At 35.6% G+C, this 23,796-nt stretch overlaps 1 protein-coding gene across 1 annotated transcript in view; it reads left to right on the forward strand.

The window, feature by feature from the left end:
• Nucleotides 1-23,796, forward strand: part of DPYD (dihydropyrimidine dehydrogenase) — an 853,664-nt gene that overhangs the window by 612,233 nt on the left and 217,635 nt on the right. The window lies entirely within an intron of this gene.

Below are 23,796 nucleotides of genomic sequence, written 5' to 3' on the forward strand. Positions count from 1 at the left end.
TTCGATTCTCTCGTGGTCTGAGCTCTCTTCAGAATTTCTCATTGTCATGAATGTCTTGTCACTTACTAGCAAGGGGTAATACCAGCGCCATCGCAGAGAAAAACATAAGCACCCTGATGATAATATCTTTTTCAGAGTCTGAATTTGTTTCGCTTTTCCTAGAATTTTGAAATGTACCTTCTTCAAAAAACCTTGCTTTCATTACTGTCCCAGATGAATTCTTAAAACTGCATTTGTGGCGTCAGCTGAGAGGACATTTCAGACCTCACACCTTTGTATATCTTTTCTCATCATCAAACACTTGCATTTAAAACAGCAACAGAAGTTTTAATCCCAGTGTGTCAGTTCAGTATCTTTGCCCTGTGCACTCTGTTGCTGTGACAACATGAACTTGGTCCTGCAAAGACAATGCTGTAAGGTTCTTGACTGTACGGGTATGGGGATTAGTCTCCTTGGTGATAGAGACAGTGGTAAATATACATAATATAGCAGTGTCCCACTGTTCGAGAAAAGCATTGCTGAATCAGACCAAAATATGCTTTTGGAAGAGGCTGGGTAGACACAAATAAAACACTATCCATGCTGAGGTATTATATTTTGAGAGCATGAAGTGTGTCTATGAGCCATGATTTTTAAAAATTATATTCTGCTGGTAATTGAATGCCATTCCCATTCCCGCAATGTCAGAAAGAGGAAAGCTGACAAGAAGCACCTGCACAGGGTCCAGACACAACTCTCTTTTATCAGGGGCTATCAAACAGAGCCTTAAATATTATTGTAATGCAGAATAACGTGGACGGCGTTAGCATGTGCCGCAGAAAGAGAGTCAAGAGACTCCAGAGTTGGGCTGTAACATGCACTATGTTTTCTGTCAGCCCATTTCAATTTTTCCAGCCTGCCATGTTGACAGCAAGAGAATAAAGGAGGTCACAGAGGGTGCTGAACATTAAAAATTAATAAAAGAACTATTGCAGTAGTATTTTATATAAGTAACACCATTCACGTTTTCTCATTTAAGCTGCAATTTCTGAATATTCTCCCATACTATAACTCAGTCTAATAAAACTACAAAATTACAGCATTAGAAAAAGTCTTTGGTGTTGTAGTCTTTAAGCATACACACACTGGAAATTATAGTGCTACCTGAAAACAAGTTCAGCTATACCTCAGGGCCTGTTAACATTTCCATGAAACTCTATTTCTAAGATTTATAAATTCATATATAAATATTCACTTGGGCTATAAGCTCAGCTAAGCCTGGGTGGAACTTTCATTTTAAACCACAAAAAGTCCCTAACATTTTTAAGGGCTTGTACCTCATTTCTAATAGGTTCTATATTAAGTCCCTTCACATTAAACAAGTCTGTTTTGAAAACAGCCTCTCTCCATATTGACAAAATTGATAGAATTTTTCTCCTTTAAAGCAGTGTTGGCTTTAATTTAAAGGTAATAGAATCTGAAAAGCAGTTTAAACAGGTAATAATAATATATTTGAGGACAGAAACAAGTTTTATAACAAAGTACCTTCAGAGGGAGTTATAACAAAACCTAGCCTACTGTGTTAAATAATAATGGCTTCAAATTTTAGGAGTGATGGAAATATCAAAATGGCTAAATAACATTCCTACCTTTATCAAACATGGCTGTTAAGACTTCAAATGCTGCTTTAGTGTAGAATATCATACAAAATATGCCACTTATTTTCACAAGATTAAAACAATTACCATAATGCAGTGCTAATATTTTCCCAAGTATTCTCTCAGAGCACTGGAATTTCTGCTTTTAGAAGAGCAACTTGAGGGGTGCCTGAGTGGCTCAGTGTGTTAAGCCTCTGCCTCTGGCTCAGGTCATGATCTCAGGGACCTGGGATGGAGCGCTGCATTGGGCTCTCTGCTCTGCAGGGAACCTGTTTCCCCCTTTCCCTCTGCCTATTTGTGATCTCTGTCTGTCAAATAAATAAATAAAATCTTAAAAAAAAAAAAAAAGAAGAGCAGCTTGAATTGCAGATTTTTTCTTTCTTTCTTTTTTTTTAAGGGAAAGCTGAAAAGTCTTCAGTTTTGGATAGCCACCTGAAATACACCACATACTTTCCATTGCCGGGCAGGAATGTTTTTCTCCTTTAATATTCTCCAGCTCTCTATTCAGTCTTTATTTTTTTCTCAGAGTAAGATTGTTGCTGTTTGACATGAAGGTTTTGTTTTGTGTAAATGGGGAAATAATGAGATACTTGGGGTACTGCACATGCTATAGAAAAATGGTCACATTCTGTAATGTCTGTCTAAAACACATTAGCTAATAAGGGGCAGTGACTAGCATAGCGAAGACAGAACCTCACCCAAGGAATGTCGGTTGGATTATTTCAAACATGATTAGTCTGGATTCTAGAGTACTTTAAAGCAATGTTTTTCAAACTTTGTTTCCCAGATCATGAATGTACTATGGAGCCAAGTTAAAGAACTATAATCAACAGTTTAAAAAATCAAATAGAACAGAAAAAAAAAAGTCTGAATGCTTTGCACACAGATGGGATAAAAGTTGGTCAAACATCTTTTTTTTTTTCAGTTATACAGATAATATACACACATGTATGTGTGTGTATTTCTATACTGGGTCATGATGTAAAATGAGGTTTTATTATGGTTAAATTAAAAAATTTGGAAAGCTACTGATTAGAGGGAGGTCTCTTTATTTAATAAAAGAAGTCACTAAGCCTCTAGAAGTCATTAAACAAGGTTACTTCTATTTGTTGCAGTTTAAAATTTTTTATCAGGATTAAGAGTCAGATTCCAAGGTCTCATCCTCAGCTTTGTTATTTTAGAAACTGCCTTTTTCCAACTTGCCTATAAGTGATTCGAATCTGGGAGCAGGGGTTGAAGGGAGCAAAACATGAAGCAAATTCATAATGGAATGATTTATAAACCTGAATTTCAATTCCAGAAATACCTTGCAAGACTCATGCTCCATGAGTCCATTAAAGGTTGAATTATAAAATTAAAAGTGTTTTCATGGTGAGAACAGTATCAAGAGAAAGCTTAGTCAGTGTGCATAAGGAAAACTTTTGTGAAACGGAGATGGCTAATTAAGCTCTCCACCATACAAATACATCTGTCTAAATTACCGACTCTGGATTCCCTACTTTCTTTGGGCCATAGAGACTTTATACTTCAAGTTGTTACCACCTAACTTTCCTTTTTCTGAAATCTGTGCAGGAAATTTTTTTTTTTTTTTAAATATCAAACAACAGTTAGTTCGTATGTCACCAAGCAGTTGAGCAGGGTATTGTTTTGTTTTGTTTTTGGCAGTGGGCGTTCCGTGCCTTCATTTATTTCACCAGAAGAACCACTGGTCCCATCAGTAACATTATTTATGATCCCCATCCTTGAGTGAATTGCTGATGATTTTTCCTAGTTTCAGTTCACTTCTTTTTTTTTCTTGTTTTAATTTCAAATTTTGACATTTTTCCTCGCCTTATCCACAGATAATGAAGGAATGTTAAGATAGCCCTTAACTCCATGATTACTATCACCTAGGTAAATGGTGTTATCCAGCTGTGGTGTGACATTTTCACAGTCTTCCTTGTGGATAAGGTTCTTTAAGACATGGTTAAGAATGAGTCCTGCATGACATAACCAAAGATACATCTTTCCTGCAACTGACTTCGTGAGGATGGTATTTATTAATTTCTAGCTGCTTTAGGAGAAACAGTAATCAAGTATTTTTCAGTGAGGTGAACTCACTTGAAGGAATTATTCCTTGTTGTGTTTTAAGTGCTTCTTTCTATTGATGGGGGATGGGCATATTTTTTAGGTTTGTTATGTAATTCCATTATTCTGTATATATTTTGTTTGTTGTTACAAACAAGCACACACACATACCCACACATAGGGAAAAGATAGGAAATTTCTCTGCAGAAAGCACTTTGAAACAATGGGGGATGCTTTAGGCTTCATTAATTCACTTCCTACAAGCTTGGAAAATTAAGTCATTGTTTTACATTATTTTATTTACTATATTTGTTCTATCTACCCAAAAAAGGAAATTCTTGTTCTCAATTTCAATTTTGGATGGCTTTTTGAAATTATTGTCTGTACCAACCTGCTTAGTTAAAACAATAAGACACATTTTATTTGACAGTAATACCTATAAATTCTAATACTGATTTCTGAATAATTTATCAAAGGTGGGCTTCAAGATTTGATCTTTCAGGAACCCAAACTTACTAATTAGTTACATATAGGATATTACAGTTTTAAGAGATGGTTGTGTATTTCTTAACAGATGACAGTGGTATACTTCCATAAATGCTCTTACATTCTCAAATAAATAATGGATGATTTGAAATCCAGCTACTTGGACTCTTCGGCACTGAACTCTGGGTTCTTATAGTTACAAACCTCCTAAAGGTGTTTTATTGTGAAACCAACCAGGGAAACAGCAATAAAAGAAGGTACGAGTTAGAAATTTGCTAATAATTTGTAACTCTGTGCCAGTGTATGGGTTAGAAGTAGGTTCAAAGTTGTGTAGCTCAGAAAACTTGCACAAACACGAACCAACATAATGGCTTAAAATAATCTGAATTCTATACTACATATTTCATGTTCATATTTTTAAAAGGCAAGATTATCGGGACCGTACAGTGACTTAGCAGCATTGAACTCAGGTACTGGGCATCACATGAATGCAAATGCAGTGTAACCCATTCCAGTCATGAACCTAAACCTATTTTGATGCATTTATTAGTTTATTTTTGTAAAATGAGGAAGATGACAAAACGCATAGTAGATTGAAAACCCAAAAGTTATAATTTGCTTTGAATAGCTGTTACACACATGCAAGCAACTGAAGATTTGGGCAAGATGTCTTTAAATTCTTACACCATACATTACAATTATATCATAAAGTGCAGTATTGATATTTTTTTATGGGGAGTAGTTGTTAATGGGTTGGACTTTTTTTTATTGCCAATCACATAATTACTGATGCATAAAATCCTTTTAGAAAAACACGCCTACTCACTGTCATAAAATTTCAACTATCTATTGTAACCATCTTTATCAATAAGAGCTTAGATTTTAATCCTGAAATGTCTAAAATAACCTGAAAGATAAAGGTAACATTTAAATGAATAAAAAAAGCACTGATAAATTATGTCAAAAAGAATAATTAAAAGAACCTTTCACTTTATACTCACTCATCTATTTTCTTTTGTGTGTGTGTACAAAATAATGCAAAAAGTATATAGTCCATTATCCACATAAATATTCTGAGGCCATCACAAGTTTAACTGATCAAATTATTAAAGACCTTGTTATATAAATATATGTACGATATTTGCAGAACAGTCAAAGTAGGCATATCAAATAAAGATGCTGAATTACAATTTTCATTATAAATTATCAGTTTGGTTGAGGGAAGCTCCCCATTAGAACTATTCTCATTTAAATCATGCTCATTTGAATATATTCATGTACACATTGACAAAGAATCCCCCTTTGCATTATATTGCCTTTCCTGGAGCCCGAATTTCACACTGTTTGGCTGTCGTTGGTCTGTGCAGGAGATCAGAGCCCTAATAATAGATTTTTGACGGTGAGCTTGCCTGCTACCTGCCCTACACAAATCCTCACTGTTCATGTTTGCTTCATGGCAACAAAGCAGACAGAAGGAAAATGCCAAGTGCTGAGTTTGAGGTACAGCCTTGCCTTGGCTTGACATTTCAGCAGAATAGCAGTTTATGAGATGCATAATTTTTCATCTGGGACTCAGCTGCCATATTCATAGACGCTTACAGCTCATCGACGGACTGGAGCAAGGGCAAAGGTTTAAAGCATATATCAAGGTCTACATCCTTTCCTTAGGTATTTTAAAATAACTATTGTCCTGTAGATAGATGGTAAAATCAAAAAGTATTTAAGAACCAACACATTCATGGCCGCGTGGATATTATATATGTTTTCTTTTATTCAAAATTAGGAAAATAATGTCTGTATCACCTCCTAAGAGAATATTCGATAGACTTTGTAAACCAAAGGACTCTGACAAGCATATTAAGAAAACTTACCTTTGCAGCAGTGGTAATGAATTATTAAATTTCTTTCCTCTGTGTGTGTGTGTGTGTGTGTTTTCCATAAAGAATGACTTGAAGCTTGAAATTAATCAAAAAATGTTCTATTATGAAAGTAAAACTAAGGAGTATTGTGTCACTGTTTGAGCTTGAATTTAAATATTCACAGATTCATGCATATCTACTGTACTAAAAAATCAGTGTAGGTACACGTCAGTGACTGTTTAATTTAGAACTACACATCTCTGTAAGCTTCAGAAACAGTTCACCATGTCACAGTCTCATACAGAACAATGGTACAGTACGTTGGATTAATTAAAGAAGCCTTGCAGAGAACTGAGTTCTCAGTATGTCAAGATTTCAGTTTTATGTTAAATATTTTCTAAAGGCCAGACCCTTAAATCTCAGGGGCTGTACCAAGCAGTGAGCTGTGAATTTAACCATAGGCTAACTGCTAATGATAAGGAAAAGAGTCCTAGTTGAGGCAGCTGTAATACAGTCATTGGATTAGGCTATCAATCACTCAGCTCCCTAAGGAAAAAGGGAAGAAGACCAAACAGTGAAAAGGGAAATTAGGAAAGGAGGGCATGACTAGAATGAGATTCCTCACCATCCTTATCCATTCGTTGGCTTAAATCCCTAAGCATTAGACCAAACTCTCCAGCATTCCTCAGACTATAAAGCCAACACGTTTATCCCTAACATCGAGAGAAGTATCAAAATGTCATTGGCTCTCCGTAGCTGAAGATCTTAAAACCTGCTGGAAGCAAATGCCTGATTACATAATCAAAATTATATTAACCCTGAATTTTTGGACTTAAGATTTATATGTATAATTATTTTATGCATAAGGATTTATGTATGTTAGCAAGGAAAATATTCTTATTTAACTTCTAATTTGGAGCCAGTTTTAACTTACGGAAGCCCTGTTATGAGCTGAGATTCCAGTAGATCAGTGGTTCTCAAACTTCGGTGTGCCCCAGACCCTGGAGGACTCATTAGAATACAGATTGCTGGTCTCCTTCCTGACAGGTCTGGGAGGGCCTCAGAATCTTCACTGAACAGTAGAGAGGGAAGGTTAGTGTTGTTGAGCATTTTGAATTGAGATCTTATCTCCAAAATAGTGTCAAAGGCTTAAATCAGTGGTAAAACTCAAGAATCTTGGTATTTCATACATAATTTAGAATCTCTGCCCACAGCTAAGTATCTGAAACAAATTATAGTAAACAGGATCAGAATTCATTATTAAGAAAAGTACTAAAAGAGGTTCCTTGGTGGCTCACACAGTTAAGGGTCTGCCTTGGGCTCAGGTCATGATCCCAGCGTCCTGGCATTGAGCCCCACATCAAGGCTCCCTGCTCAGCAGAGAGTCTGTTTCTCCTCCCTCTGCTTCTTCCCCCTGCTTGTCCTCCATTGTGCTCTCTCTCTCTGACAAATAAATAAACAAAATCTTTAAAAAAGAGAGAGAGAGAAAAGTAAGAAGAGAATTTGAGGGGTCAGGATAGAAAGAATATGTCACTCCATTTAAAATGAAATGTTTCCAGTTATAAAATAAGTAAGTCATGGAGATGAAAAGTACAGCATAGGGAATATATTCAGTAATATCGTAATAACATTATATAGTGACAGATGGCGAGTACACTTATGGTGGTGAGCATTGAGTAATGCATCGAATTGTCAAATCACTGTTGTACATCTGAAACTAATATAACATCGTATAGCAACTATACTTCAATAATAAAAAAAATTAAGGATTAATTGTTGAATACAAACCATTGTTATGCAAAGATAATCCATTCTAAGTGCCAGTAAGTAGTCCTTTGCAAAGGAAACAGGTGTCAGAGGCAGACAAGGGTAAAATTAAGCTCAAGATTATGAAATACCATGTTTTTCTTTTTGATTTTGTGTAGATACTAACATATTGAATAGTAACAGTTCTCTCCCAGGAAAAGCACCCATGTATCAGTAAACGTAGTTATTTCCTCAGACTTAAACTGTAGGAGGAAAAGTATTGATAGCCTCTTGCTTTTCTCTCTCCCTTTACGTTTTGCCTGTTATCACCATACAGTTGCATCTTTTTTATCAGTAGAAGGGAAGGGATATCCAATGTTGTGAGGAGAAGCTGTTTGAATGCAGTATCCCTGCCGTTAACACAGTTATACTATGCACTGAGAGTCTTCTAAAGTCGTGTCTATAGACTGTTGGTGATACTGTTTGTCAATCGTGGAAGCTTCCAGCAGTTTTCCCAGTTGAAGGAGTGTCCTGGTGTACAGCTCCAACAATCTAGTACCATCTGAATCCCTGAGAGCATATTATACCCCAAATTTTAAAAGGTCCTTAAGTGTGGGGCATAGTGCATCCTCAAGAGACCCTCACAGTCTCTGATGCTTGAAGGTACAGACTGCTCAGGTGATAGAGGACTGATGATAAAAGGATCTTAAGAGAAGGTAAAGGAATCTGGTCAGGGCAGCTTTACTTCACTCACTAGGCTTTTGTAGAGTCTAATACTTTGACTCAATGTGTGTAAGGATTTTACACTCATTATTTTAGTTTTCTTCAAATTTGTATGCCCACAAATGCCCTACATTAAAAAATTATATAAACTGGGGCTCCTGGGTGGCTCAGTCATTAAGCATCTGCTTTCAGCTCAGGTCATGATCCCAGGCTTCTGGGATCGAGTCTCTCCCAGGCTTCCTGCTTGGCCGGAGGCCTGCTTCTCCCTCTCCCACTCCCTCTACTTGTTTTCCTCTCATGCTGTGTGTCTGTTTCTGTCAAATAAATAAATAAAATCTTTAAAAAACATATATATAGAAACTATGTACTCCTCACCCACTTTAAGTCACACTTACAAATTTAGCCATAAGTTTAAGTGATAATAAAAGACATAGTCTCCCACATTCTGCAGATATTAATTCTTTTTTTTTTAAGATTTTATTTTTATTTATTTGACAGACAGAGATCACAAGTAGGCAGAGAGGCAGGCAGAGAGAGAGAGAGAGAGGAGGAAGCAGGCTCCCTGCAGAGGAGAGAGCCCAATGCAGGGCTTGATCCTAGGACCCTGGGATCATGACCCAAGCCGAAGGCAGAGGCTTTAACCCACTGAGCCACCCAGGTGCCCCTGCAGATATTAATTCTTAAGATGAAACGGCTACACGATTTTTTTTAAGTAAACCTAATAGAGTCTCAATAAACAGTGATTTTATACTCATCATAACTCATTTAAAAATACATAAACAGACTTGAAATATTTGGAAGTTTTACATAATTTTTTCCTTTTAACTAGTATTTCCAGTCAACTTCCTCACCAGATTTTTTGCTGTGTTCATCTATTTTTAAGTTTGAACATTTCTTATGGATTGCCCTATAGAATTTCTCTTTAACAAAATATATGCCTGCAATATGACATTTACATTTTTTAAATTCCTGGGCTAAGGCTTTAATGATAATTTTTCTTCTGTATTGTTTTAAGTGGCAATTTATACTTTGTCATAATAATATAAATATGTTATAAATAGTGATAATTATTCAACATAAAAGTAAATTTTATTGGAACTACACTTCTTAATGAGGAAAATACGGCTTCTTAAAAACAATTAGATCATATATTTACTACTCATCCACATTTTTCCTAAAAATATCAGGGTTGGCATTATTCTATTCTACTATTATTTTTTAGGTATGAATATTGAAAATCCTCTTTCATCTAAATAATTAAAGTGGACTGCAAAGAGTGTTATTATAGTCACTTAACCCAAATCTTTGAACATCTTCTACGTTACAAGTTAAGCATAATTAGGCAATTTGATGAGCTCCTCTTTCAGTTTTGTTGAAGAAGTAACTTGTAAGTCACCTGTCTTTAAAAAATATTTGTTACCCAATCATATATCAGTTCTTTACAATGAATACCAATAGTTTGAATCATCATTTTGTTTGATACTCCAGCATTTTTATTGTTGAGCAATATGTCATTATAAAATTTGAGATCTGGAGCACCTGGGTGGCTCAGTGAGTTAAAGCCTCTGCTTTCAGCTCGGGTCATGATCTCAGATTCCTGCGATCGAGCCCCGCACCAGGCTCTCTGCTCAGCAGGGAGCCTGCTTCCTCCTCTCTCTCTCTCTCTCTCTCTGCCTGCCTCTCTGCCTACTTGTGATCTCTGTCTGTCAAATACATAAATAAAATCTTTAAAAAAAATGAATAAAATTTGAGGTCATTGAGAGTAAGCTTTTTTCCAAGGTAGAAAGGACTGTTAAGACATAGGAGTTGGGAATAGGAGAACCAGCATGATATTTTGACTGTACTCTTTTTCTCAGGCATATAAAAGTTAAGATATAATACCTATGGAAATCAAGGATCTAGAAAATGATTCTCTACGATTAGTTCAGTCCATGGGGAGGACAACACTATGTTTACATCCTTCTTTGAGAAACCACTAGCTTATTTCATCCAATCTTCACACAACTTTATGCTAACAAAGCAATACCTTGGTTTTCCTTTTTATATCAATTTGACCATATTTCTTAAAACAGTAAAATTAAGAAAAATTAAGCACCAGTAAAATTAAGAACATTTTCATGAGTGGGGTAATAAATCTCAGTATATAAGTTAATATGTGCTAGTGGTAGCATTTGAAATTTTGTATTGGCAGGCCTTTGTGTTATTGGCAAAATCAGTCAGCATTTCTGCACTCCTCAGCACTGGCTATTCAGGGAATAGGTAGCAACAACATGGGAATATCAAGGCGTTTGAATAATATGATCTTTATTTGCCCAGCACCATAATGAACACTTTATATGCATTCTTATATAAATAACTCTATGATGCAGACATCAACTGGCCCCATTTTATAGCTTTAGAAACTCGAACTCCAGATGGTTAAGCAACTTGCCAAAGTTTACATAGCCAGGACGTGTCATAGTTTGGATTCAAACTCAGATCTGTCTCCAAAGAGGAATTGCTAGGCATTTTCATGAATGTCTTAATCCAATATCTTCTATGATAAGTCTCTTTCTACATGTAATACACTCATTAAATTCTAAGAGGCTATGAATGTCATTTACTAATGCAACATTTATACTATCTGGATTTGAAAATCTATGAATGTCCTCTTCTGTGGCCATTGTCAAAACCACGGCCTTATTATCTGTATCACTCCATCACCATATTGGAAAATTGAGCAAGTAGGTGAATTAGAGAAAAAGTCTTTAATTCCTTCCAAAAAACAAAAACAAAAAAATGACAGAAAGCATTCAGGCATTTTTCTTAAGGTGTAAACATGCAACGTTTGCTTGAAGTGAAGCTGTCATCAATATAGCAATAAATAACCTTATTTCTTAGTGACTTAGATAAACTGTGGGAGGGCTTGGTCCAACTGTGATACTGAGAAAAAACTTTGGGTGTCCTTTTTAATTTCTTCTTTCTAATCTTCAGTCAGCTACAAATGACCATGTGTTCCTGCAACTGTCTCACCTTCTTTTTGGACAGATCCATCTTTTCCCCCAGCAGCAGTATCATCTCCTTTATAATATCAACTGAGCTTGCAAAAAGCACCACTAAGTGATTCACAGATGCTACTTTTTCATTTGGTGGGGAGAGAGAAGGACATTTTGAAGGTGGTGAGGTGAGAAAGAAATTGGACCAAAAAACCTTGCTAAGCCCCTTCTGAAAGGCGAAAAAAAAAAAAAAAGGGAAATGAACCATTTCTCACTTTCCCTCATTTAAAACAAAACAAGATAGAATATAAATAAAATAAAATAAGAAACTCTTTTAGTACACATCTGGAATGATATGATATGAAGAATTTTAATCTGTATAAATTAATTTGAAAAGTATATAGATCAGGAGTCAAAGAGTTAAAGGAATGCTTCTAAATTGCCGTCAGTTCATTTAACACATGTGGTTAATGACAGACTTGTGTGGATTATAAACATCTTAAAAGCAGGAGCCATTCCTGTTTCTTTATGATTGCCTCCAAGGCCCAGGAAAGGCATAGGCCCATTATAGACTTAAAAAAGACGCACCATTTGATCCTTAATATTCTGCTATGTGTAACTGAGAGGCTTTTGGGAAGTGACTGCCTCTTAATTTCTGACTTCCATCTTGACTTGCTGATGAGCTTTTGGTAACTGAGTAAGAAGTTTTAACTAACAGAATATAAGCCATCTTACGATATATTCAAAGTTCTGAAAGGAAAAAAAATTTGCAGCCAAGAATACTCTATTCAGCAAGGATATAATTCAAAATAGAAGGAGAAAGAGTTTCCCAGACAAACAAAAGTTAAAGGAATTTATGACCACTAAGCCAGCCCTACAAGCCATGTTAAAGGGGACTCTCAGTGAAAAGGAAAGACCATAAGCAAGAGTAGGGAAAGTAGGAAGCACAGAAGCAGTAAAAATAAGTATATCTGTAAAAATCAGTCAAGGGACTCACAAAATAAAGCAATGTAAAGCATGACACCATATGCCTAAAATGTCAGGAGGAAAAGAGTAAAGAATGGGTTTAAACTTAAGCAACCATCAACTTAATATAGACTGCTATATACAGCAGATGTTATATAAAACTGAATAGTAGCCACGAATCAAAAACCAATAATAGATATGCAAAAAAATAAAGAGAAAGGAATCCAAATATATCACTAAAAAAAGCCAACTAAGCATGACAGAAGAGAGCAAAAGAAGAAAGAAATGGAGAAAAACTATAAAAACAACCTTAAAACAAATAACAAAATGGCAGTAAATATATATCTATCAATAATTACTTTGAATGTAAATGGACTAAGTGCTCCAATCAAAAACATAGGATGACAGAATGGGTAAAAAAATGAGACCTATCTCTATGCTGCCTACAAGAGACTCATTTCAAACCTAAAGATGCCGGAAGATTGAAAGTGAATGGATGGAAAAGCATTTATCATGCAAATGAATGTGAAAAGAAAGCCAAGGTAGCAACACTTATATTGGACATAATAGACTTTAAACAAAGACTGCAACAAGAAACAAAGAAGGACACTATATCATTAAGGGGATAGTCCAAAAAAAATAACAATTGTAAATATTTATGCACCCAACATAGGAGAAACCAAGTACTTAGAACAGTTAATAATAAACATAAAGGAAGTAATCAATAGTATATAATAATAGTAGGGAGTTTAATAACCACTTACATTGATAGATCATCCAAACAGAAACTCTACAAGGAAATAGTGGCTTTGATGACACACTAGAACAGATAGATTTAACAGATAGATTCAGAACACTCCATCCAAAAACAGCAGAATAAACATTCTTTTCAGATGTACATGGAACATTCTCTAGAATAGATCACATATTACACCACAAAATAAGTCCCAACAAATTCAAAAAGATCGAAGTCATATCATGCAGCTTTTCTGACCGCAGTGCTATGAAACTAGAAATCAACTACAAAGAAAAAATGTGGAAATAGGTTAAGTAACATGCTACTAAAAAATGAATGGGTCAACCAGAAAGTCAAAGAGGAAAGCAAAAAGTACTTGGAGACAAATGAAAATGAAAGCACAACAGTCCAAAATCTTTATGATGCAGCAAAAGTAGTTTGAAGAGGTAAGCTCATATCAATACAGGCCTCCTTCAAGAAGCAGGAAAAATTTCAAATTAACAACCTAACCTTACACCTAAAGGAGCTAAAAAAAAAAAAAAAAAAAAAAAGAACAAACAAAACCTAAAACCAATAGAAGGAAGGAAATAGTAAAGATTAGGCCAGAAAAAAATGAAATAGAAACTAAAACAAAAACAATAAAACAGATCAATGAAACCAGGAGGTTGTTCTCTAAAAAGATAAAAAAAATTGATAAACCTTTAGCTAGACTTTCAAAAAGAGAGAGGGAGAGAGAGATAACTCAAACAAAATTGGAAATGAAAGAGGAGAAATAATAACTAACACTGAAGAAATACAAACAATTATAAGAGAATATTATGAAAAATTATATGTAAACATAGTGAACAACCTAGAAGAAATGGATAAATTCCTAGAAGCATATAACCTCCCAAAACCAAGTCAGGAAGAAAGAAAATCTGAACAGACCAATTACTAACAATAGAATTGAAGCAGTCATCAAAAAACTTCCAACAAACAGAAGTTCAGGACCAGTTGGCTTCATAGGTAAATTCTAAAAACATTCAAGGAAGAGTTAATACCTATTCTTCTCAAAGTACAACAAAAAATAGAGGAAGGAAAACCCAAATTCATTCTGTAAGGCTGGCATTATCCTGATACCAAAACCACATAAAGACACTACAAAAAAAAGAGAACTATAGGCCAGTAAGCTTATGAACATAGATGCAAAAATCCTCAACAAAGTATTAGCAAATCAAATCCAGTAATACATTAAAAATATCATTCACCATAGTCAAGTGGGATTTATTCCCAGGATACAAATGTGCACAAATCAATCAACATGATACAGCACATCAATAAGAGAAAAGATAAAAGCTATATAATCATTTCAGTAGACACAGAAAAAGCATTTGAAAAAGTGCAACATCCATTTATGATGAAAACCATCAAAAAGTAGGTTTACAGGGAACAAAACTCAACATAATAAAGGCCATAGGTGATAAGCCCACAGCTAATATCACCGTCAATGGGGAAAAACTGAGAGCTTTCCCCCTAAAGTCAGGAACAAGACAAGGACATCCACTCTCACCACTTATATATTCAGTGCAGCACTGGAAGTTCTAGCCACAGCAATCAGAGAAGAAAAAGGAATAAAATCCATCCATATTGACAAGGAAAACATAAAACTTTCACTGTTCACAGATGACATGATACTATATATAGAAAACCCTATAAATTCTACCAAAAACCTACTAGAACTGATAAATAAATTTGGTACGGTTGTAGGATACAAAATTAAGATACAGAGATCCATTGCATTTCTATACACTAATAATGAAGCAATAGAAAGAGAAGTTAGGAAAGCAATCCCATTCATAATTACACCAAAAATGATAAAATACTTAGGAATAAACCTAACCAAAGAGATGACTCTGAAAACTATGAAATATCAATGAAAGAAATGGAAGACAATGCCTACAAACAGAAATATCGAAGCTCATGGATTGGAAGAACAAAAATTGTTAAAATGTCCATACTACCCAAAGCAATCTTCAGATCTAATGAAGTCCTTATTAGAATACCAACAGCATTTTTCACAGAACTAGAACAGACAGTCCTAAAATGTATATGGAATAGTCAAAACAGTCTTGAAAATGAAAAGCAAAGCTTGATTTGTATTACAAATCAATCACACTCCAGATTTCAAGTTTTACTCCAAAGTTGTAATAATCAAAACAGTATGGTACTGGCACAAATAGAGACACATAGAGCAATGGAACACAATAGAAAGCCCAGAAATAAACCCTCATTAATCTTTGACAAAGGAGGAAAGAATAAGCCATGTGAAAAAGACAGTCTCTTCAACAAGTGGTGTTGGGAAGACTATACTGCTACATGCAAAAGAATAAAATTGGACCACTTTCTAACACCATACACAAAAATAAATTCAAAGTAGATTAAAAACCTAAATGTGAGATGTGAAACCATAAAATTCTAGAAGAGAGCACAGGCAGTACTGACATTGGCTGTAGCAACATTTTTCTAGGTTTGTCTCCTTAGGCTAGGGAAACAAAAGCAAAAATAAACTGTTGGGACTACATCAAAATAAAAAGTTTCTGTACAGCAAAGAAAACTTTCAAGGAAATTATAAGGCAACCTACTAAATGGAAGAAGAGATTTGCAAATTACATATCTGATAGAGGGTTAGTATTAAAAATATATAAAGAACTGATACAACTCAATACCCCCAAACTAACTAATCCAATTTAAAAATGGGAAGAAGACATGAACAGAGGCTTTTTCCAAAAAAAAAAAAAGACATGCAGATGGCCAACAGACACATGAAAAGATGCTCAACATCACTCATAATCGGGGAAATGGAAATCAAAACTACAATGAGATATCACTTCACACCTGTGAGAACGGCTATAATCAAAAACACAGGAAACAAGTGTTGGCAAGGATGTGGAGAAAAAAGAACCCTCCTGCACTGTTAGTGGGAATGCAAACAGGTGCAGCCACTGTGGAAAACAGTATAGAGATGTCTCAAAAACTTAAAAATAGAACTACCCTATGATCAAGTAATCACACTACTGGGTATTACCCAATAAATACAAAAACACGAATTCAAAGGGATACATGCACCGCTATGTTTATTGCAGCATTATTTATAATAGCCAAACTATGGAAGCAGCCCAAGTGCCCATCAATAGATGAAAGGATACAGAAGATGTGGGATATGTGTGTGTGGGGGGGGAATATTTAGCCATAAAAAGAATGAAATCTTGCCATTTGCACCAACATGGATGGAGCTAGAGAGTATTATGCTAAGCAAAATAAGTCATTCAGAAAGACAAATGCTGTATGATTTCACTCACATGTGGAATTTAAGAAACAAAACAAATGAACGAAGGGGAAGAAAGGGAGATAGAGAAACACCAAAAAACAGACTTACTACAGAGAACAAATAGGTGGTTACCAGAGGGGAGGTGGGTGGGAAAATGGGTGAAATAGGTGAAGGGGATTAAGAGTACATTTGTTTTGATGGAGTAATGTGTAGAATTGTTGAATCATTAGAACTAATATAAACAATACTGTATGTTTACTCTACTGGAATTGAAATTAAGTATTTAATAAAAAAAGAATATAGGCCATCTTACTAGGTACTAGATGCTAAGAGTTTTTAATGCATTATGTTATTTAATCATTACAACACCTGTGGTTACATTTATTTACCTATTTTACTGAAAAAGAAACTGATGTACATACAGAGAAGTCAAGTAAATTCTATAATGTCACACAGCTTGTATCCAGATGTATTGGGATTCTTGCTATCTGGCCCTTAATATTATGAACTTAACCACTATGGTACAGTTACTTCCCCACCCCTGTTCATTCTGTATTAATTTACTCTATTATGCTCTTGTAATATCTTCAGCATATTGCAGGATGAAAATATCTAGAGACCCACTTTTGTATTTCTTAAACAAAAATATTAGACTAAAAATAATCTATGAATATAGCACTAAGATTAATCACTGTTTATTTTTTTTTAAAGATTTTATTTATTTATTTGACAGAGAGAGATCACAAGTAGATGGAGAGGAAGGCAGAGAGAGAGAGAGAGAGAGGGAAGCAGGCTTCCTGCTGAGCAGAGAGCCCGATGTGGGACTCGATCCCAGGACCCTGAGATCATGACCTGAGCCGAAGGCAGCGGCTTAACCCACTGAGCCACCCAGGCGCCCAGATTAATCACTGTTTAAAAAAAAAATTCACAGGAGAGTGCTGTGAATTGTGTAAGACTGATGAATCACAGACCTGTACCCCTGAAACAAGTAATATATTATATGTTAATAAAAAAAATTTTTTAAATTCACAACAGGTCACAATTACACTGTAAGTGGTCTAGTAAACCTCTCGGTATTCCTATTAACCTCTGGGTTTCATGCATTTCTCATATTAATATACTAAGAAATAGCACAAAGAAACGTATGTACTAATAGAAGTGACTTGGGCTAACAATAATAGTTTGAGTGAAATATCTTTTGCCTTAGCCTGTCTAGCTCCCTAAAGCCTTGTTTTATTTTTATTTTTTTTTTTAAAGATTTTATTTATTTGTCAGAGAGAGAGGAGAGCAAACGAGCACAGGCAGACAGAATGGCAGGCAGAGGCAGAGGGAGAAGCAGGCTCCCTGCCAAGCAAGGAGCCCGATGTGGGACTCGATCCCAGGACCCTAGGATCATGACCTGAGCCGAAGGCAGCTGCTTAACCAACTGAGCCACCCAGGCGTCCCTAAAGCCTTGTTTTAATAGCAAGTTTATAGTAGATGAGAATATGGTGACTTCTTTGTAGAAAATATGTATGTGTGTGTGTGTGTGTGTGTGTGTGTGTGTGTATTTGTTCCTTATACATTATTCTAAATCATTCCCAAAGGCTTTTCTTTAGTTTTACCATTTTTATAGGTTTGTGATGTAGTAGGGATCACCAAGGTGTTTAGTGTGATAATAGTCACCAAAGGAGATTATTGAGATAGCCGATCCTGGGCTCAGAGAGTATCTACTTTGGTAGATCTGAGATGAGACCAGGATTGTATATAATGTTTTTTTCTTTTAAGAATCTCAGAGGATTCTGATACCCATTGATCTTTAATCTTCGGTTCCCATCTTAAGGTGGAAGAGAAAATTCTAATATGGAGAATGCCACCATTACAAGATACAGTTTATATAATAAAAATTTGAGATGTTTGTTTTTTGAGAATGAAATGAACCAATTTATCTTTTATAGGTAAATATATTCAATGATCATTCTCGTTTTAATAGTTGAAATGTAGTAACTTAGATTTTAAATGTGTAGACCCTCAGGTGGACTCTCTAAAATCCTCACTAAAATATATGAAGATATAAGGAGTGCCACCAATTCAAAGAAACAGCAAAATGCTTACTTCATGTTTAGTTGGTTGTCATGACTTATCAAGCAATTTTCACTAACTTTCTATTTCATGCGCTTTATTGATGGGCATTAAACTTTGGGTGATGGGATATATCATTAAAAGCTCTTCTTGGGGCTCCTGGAAGGCCCAATCTGTTGCATACTAGACTCTAAATTTTGGCTCAGGTCATGATCTCAGGGTTGTGGGATCAGTCCCACCTCGGGCTCCATGCTCAGTGGGGTAAGTCTGCTGGGGATTCTCTCTCTCTCTTTTCCTCTCTCTCTGCCCTTCCTCTCTCTCTCAAATAAATAATGTTAAAAAAAAAAAAAAAAAAAGCTTTTCGTTGCCACTCCTAGTTCCTGACCAGGTATTTTTGAGAATGTGTATATAACTGAATATATCAAAAGAGCTTTGTTATAAGAATATTTTTGATAAGTGGTCCAGTTTCTTTTTCCTACACCAGGAGTAGATAAAAAGAGCCAAGAAGCACTTAAACACTTTTATACCTGTTTTAAGGCAAGCAGAATTACTATTGTTCCATTGCCACAGGATGAACTCTAGAATGAATGAAGACTTTATATCTTTCTTTCTCTGTGAGGGTTAGCAAGGGGTAGCTAGAGGGAACGCCTAATGTTTAAGAGCTCTAATCCTCATAAGCTAAGATCTTCAAGTAGAATTAGAGACTCCAAGATTCCTAGTACCTGTTCCCTGGGAATTATGTAGTTTTACATGTATTCTATCTGTACAGAGTGTCAGATCAAAGCAAGGAGAAAAAGATAAAACTTTCCCACTTTAATCTCACAAAGTCCCATGGTCTGCTAGATTCCGCCAATTTGGCTTTGAAATGTGAAATGAACGTTATGTCTACCTTCAGGCCTGAAGAGGGGATTTGCCCAACCAAGCAGACAATAAAAGTAAGGGGCAATTCACACTGGACTGAGATGAGAAGATACAGAATGGAATAGGGAAATGGTGGGCGGGGGGGAAGGAAAGAAAAATAAAGAAAAAAGAGAAAAAGAAAAGCAGTGAAGAAGCAAAAATATAGTAGCACAAATAAAATCCACATTGCTGTTGTGACAGAGCAAAACTGAAACCGTGGAAACTTGAATCAGTGTTGCGAAAGATAGTCTTAGGAATCTCTCCAAAAATATACAGAAAAAGGACAGAGCAATTAATATCATGAAAGGGAAAGTGATGGACATATATAGACAACCCAAAAAGGAATTCATGATGAAGGTAGCAGGATAGGAGTGGGGCAGCACATAATAAAAGAAAAAATAGTAATACCTAGAATTTACTGAACACTTACCGTGTTATCAGTCACTATTTTAGCTCACTTCCTATATCTTAACTGCTTTAATAGGCATTTTCCTTATGTTAATTAATAATGAAAGACATAGGTTTTAAAACATTTTTAACTTTACGGAATTGAAATGAAATTCAATTAGAAAGAAGTGACTGATCACAAGAACAACAGAGAGACCTTTACCTAGTACATTCTACAAAATATTTTGAATTATAAGATTATGTAGATAAAATTAGGCTAGCCACAGATATAGTCTCAGCAACACTAAATTCCAAAAGGAAACAGAGTGGTACATATTTTTAGGAGAAAGGGTAATCACACATCCAAGTTGATAATTAGTGTGTCATTTCAGGATGAAAATTCTCAGATATACAGGGGCTCAGAAAATGCAACATATTCTTTAAAAATATTATTGAAGATATATGTACTAAATAACTGAGTAATAAATTACAGCAGTGGTTTTCAAATTATGGTCTCTGGACCAGCAGCAAGCATCACCTGGGAACTTATTAGAAGCACAAATTTTTCAGGGCCAACCCCAGACTTACTAAATCAGAAACTATATAATGTGCAGCCCAGCAGTCTGTTTTAACAAGCCCTCCAGGTGATTCTGATGCATGCAAAAGTATGAGAACCACTGTATTAAATTAATGAATTCAAAATTAGAAGGCATTCCAGAAATGTTAAGCTTTTTAAAAACAAATTAACTTTATATTTATGCCAGAATTACTAGAAATTGAGTTTTAAAACTGAATGTCTGTGTTGAAAATTAATCCCTGAAAAAGAAGTCACAAATATTAACAAAATTTTAAAATGGAATAATTTAGATTTAAATCCTAGATTCTTTTAATAAAGAGCAATTTATAAGAAACACCAAAAGTCAGTGAGTAGGGGATTCAGGTGTGCAAAATTTCTTATCCTAAATAGGAGATTTTTTTTAAGTTTCACTCTTGACTTAGATAATTTTCAAAAACATGTTGAAACAGCCTTTTGAGGAACTTAAGGATAAGTATTATTTAAAGAGTAAAAATTGTAAAAGGATATATACTATATACTTTTTTATAATTCTCTATCTTTTTATGGTCATAGGAGTTTTATAATTATGACACTCTTTCATTTCTGATACCTGTAATTGGTGCATTCTTTCTTTTTTACTTTTTTCCTTGATTGGTCTCATTAGAAGTTACTGATTTTATTGATATTTTCAAAGAACCAGCTTTGGCTTTCTGATTTTCTCTAGCTTTTATTCATTTTCTTTTTTCATTTCTTACCTCTATTGTTTCTTTTTTTCCACTTGTTTTATATTTAATTTGCTCCTCTTTCCAGATTCTTAGAATAAAAAGTAGACATAAAGATTATTGACGTAGGCCTTTTCTTTTTTCTTTTATTTTCCTTTTTCCTTTTCAATTTGAAAGAGTCATTTATTAACTGACTTGATTTCAAAAATAATCATGGTAGATACTTTGTTCATTCTTCTAATAAATCTATTGATCTGGTCTTCCCTGTTGTTAACATCTCCAACATCTACAAAATGGGTGGTCTTTCTCCTCATTCCTCCTTGAGGAAAAGATAATTTGAAGGGCCATAAAAAGTTGTGTTCTTTCTTAATATATATGCATAAAGCTGTAAATTTCCATCCAAGTATTGTTTTAAGCATAACCTACAAATCAATTATTTATTATGTTTGTGACCTGCTACTACTCACTCAAATGTAAACTTCCCAAGAACAAGAGTTGCTTTCTTTTTCACTCACTGTTACATCCTCTGTTGCTAGAATAGTAGCTGACACATAATAGGTGCTGAATAAACATTGCTGAATGAATGAATTTTCAAAATTGGGGCCTGACATAAAGAATGGTTGTCTCGTAATATAATGTGGACATAATATTTTTTTTTAATTTAAATTTTATTTTATTTTATTTTTTTAAACATATAATATATTTTTATCCCCAGGGGTACAGGTCTGTGAATCACCAGGTTTACACACTTCACAGCACTCACCATAGCACATACCCTCCCCAATGTCCATAACTCCACCCCGCCTCTCCCAACGCCCCTCCCCCCATCAACCCTCAGTTTGTTTTGTGAGATTAAGAGTCACTTATGGTTTGTCTCCCTCCCAATCCCATCTTGTTTCATTTACTCTTCTCCTGCCCCCTCAACCCCCATGTTGCATCTCCTCTCCCTCATATCAGGGAGATCATATGATAGTTGTCTTTCTCCGATTGACTTATTTCGCTAAGCATGATACCCTCTAGTTCCATCCACGTCGTCGCAAATGGCAAGATTTCATTTCTTTTGATGGCTGCATAGTATTCCATTGTGTATATATACCACATCTTCTTTATCCATTCGTCTGTTGATGGACATCTAGGTTCTTTCCATAGTTTGGCTATTGTAGACATTGCTGCTAGAAACATTCGGGTGCACGTGCCCCTTCGGATCACTACGTTTGTATCTTTAGGGTAAATACCCAGCAGTGCAATTGCTGGGTCATAGGGTAGTTCTATTTTCAACATTTTGAGGAACCTCCATGCTGTTTTCCAGAGTGGTTGCACCAGCTTGCATTCCCACCAACAGTGTAGGAGGGTTCCCCTTTCTCCGTATCCTCACCAGCATCTGTCATTTCCTGACTTGTTCATTTTAGCCATTCTGACTGGTGTGAGGTGATATCTCATTGTGGTTTTGATTTGTATTTCCCTGATGCCGAGTGATGTGGAGCACTTTTTCATGTGTCTGTTGGCCATCTGGATGTCTTCTTTGCAGAAATGTCTGTTCATGTCTTCTGCCCATTTCTTGATTGGATTATTTGTTCTTTGGGTGTTGAGTTTGCTAAGTTCATTATAGATTTTGGACACTAGCCCTTTATCTGATATGTCGTTTGCAAATATCTTCTCCCATTCTGTCAGTTGTCTTTTGGTTTTGTTAACTGTTTCCTTTGCTGTGCAAAAGCTTTTGATCTTGATAAAATCCCAATAGTTCATTTTTGCCCTTGCTTCCCTTGCCTTTGGCGATGTTCCTAGGAAGATGTTGCTGGGGCTGAGGTCGAAGAGGTTGCTGCCTGTGTTCTCCTCAAGGATTTGATTGGATTCCTTTCTCACATTGATGTCCTTCATCCATTTTTTTTTTTTAATTTTTAAAGAAAGCTCATAATTTGATAGCATTTTTTTCTTTTTTTTTTTTTTATTTTATAAACATATATTTTTATCCCCAGGGGTACAGGCCTGCGAATCGCCAGGTTTACACACTTCACAGCACTCACCATAGCACATACCCTCCCCAGTATCCATAACCCCACCCCCCCAACCGCCCTCCCCCCATCAACCCTCAGTTTGTTTTGTGAGATTAAGAGTCACTTATGGTCTCTCCCCCTCCCAATCCCATCTTGTTTCATTTACTCTTCTCCTACCCCCTCAACCCCCATGTTGCATCTCCTCTCCCTCATATCAGGGAGATCATATGATAGTTGTCTTTCTCCGATTGACTTATTTCGCTAAGCATGATACCCTCTAGTTCCATCCACGTCGTCGCAAATGGCAAGATTTCATTTCTTTTGATGGCTGCATAGTATTCCATTGTGTATATATACCACCTCTTCTTTATCCATTCGTCTGTAGATGGACATCTAGGTTCTTTCCATAGTTTGGCTATTGTAGACATTGCTGCTAGAAACATTCGGGTGCACGTGCCCCTTCGGATCACTACGTTTGTATCTTTAGGGTAAATACCCAGCAGTGCAATTGCTGGGTCATAGGGTAGTTCTATTTTCAACATTTTGAGGAACCTCCATGCTGTTTTCCAGAGTGGTTGCACCAGCTTGCATTCCCACCAACAGTGTAGGAGGGTTCCCCTTTCTCCGTATCCTGACCAGCATCTGTCATTTCCTGACTTGTTCATTTTAGCCAT

Source organism: Lutra lutra, chromosome 4 (assembly GCF_902655055.1).
Source record: "Lutra lutra chromosome 4, mLutLut1.2, whole genome shotgun sequence".
NCBI classification, from domain to species: domain Eukaryota; kingdom Metazoa; phylum Chordata; class Mammalia; order Carnivora; family Mustelidae; genus Lutra; species Lutra lutra.